Source organism: Austrofundulus limnaeus, unplaced genomic scaffold, assembly GCF_001266775.1.
Source record: "Austrofundulus limnaeus strain Quisiro unplaced genomic scaffold, Austrofundulus_limnaeus-1.0 Scaffold2, whole genome shotgun sequence".
NCBI lineage: Eukaryota > Metazoa > Chordata > Actinopteri > Cyprinodontiformes > Rivulidae > Austrofundulus > Austrofundulus limnaeus.
In genome coordinates this window covers 3579641-3580606 of record NW_013952404.1, presented here as the reverse complement: position 1 = coordinate 3580606, position 966 = coordinate 3579641, and the positions used below count along the sequence as shown (strand labels likewise).

At 35.4% G+C, this 966-nt stretch overlaps 1 protein-coding gene across 4 annotated transcripts in view; it reads right to left on the bottom strand.

The window, feature by feature from the left end:
- col12a1a (collagen, type XII, alpha 1a) overlaps positions 1-966 on the bottom strand; it is a 54065-nt gene that overhangs the window by 19891 nt on the left and 33208 nt on the right. The gene's annotated exons all lie outside the window — the stretch shown is intronic.

Below are 966 nucleotides of genomic sequence, written 5' to 3'. Positions count from 1 at the left end.
TGAAAAATAAGTCTGTTCTTTTTTTTCTTATAAAAGGCTAAATAAAACAAAAATATTGGTGGTAATTTTTGACTGTGTAACTTTACAAACGGCACCCCATATAAGTGTTTTCTTACCAATTCATTGTAGAAAATGTCTGAGATAAAAATCTGCACAAAATCCAGTAGCAGAATGAACCTGTTTTAGCTTATTGTACTACAATTGCAAAAATAAATAAATAAAAGATGACCAATTTTGTGTTCTTCTGGTTGCTCAGATTGTGCCTCAACAACTTGTTGCTGTGTAAAAAGGAAAGTCAAATATTCCTTTGATGCTGAAGGGTGTGGTGGTGTAATGGAGACCTGGTATGTTCTCTCAGTTTGACAGGTACAGACAATGTTTGAGTTCATTAGCTGCACAAAGTAGAAATCAAAGTTCCTGAGGGCCTCTGGCCTTGACGATAACATCCATGAGGGAGTCACACAGGCAGAGGAACTGACCTTTACTTAAAGGGGACAYATCATKCAAAATCCACTTTTTTAGACATTAAATGCATTCTGTTGTGTACTTGGAAGCTCTAGGAGTGCAGAAAMGTTTCATTTAGTTTCTCCCAGTGCTGCATAGATATCTTTATATTCTGTTTGGGTCATATGTTTCTGTCCACACAGTTTTCCCTATTCTCTGTTACGTCTTCTGAACTATTATGTCACAGTTTTTTCAATGAAACTAAATAAGGTCTGGACTAACCAACTATATTTTCGTCATTTTCATTCTCCTCTGGCTCTGGGCCAGACTCTGATTCCAACAAGTAAGGCTGGATGGACAAGTCTTCCTTAGTTGACATCTTTTAACTTATTTGCAAATAACGCTTCTGTGCCACTATATAGTATAGTCGTGTGTGTGTATTTATATATATAGATAGATAGATAGATAGATAGATAGATAGATAGATAGATAGATAGATAGATAGATAGATAGATAGATAGA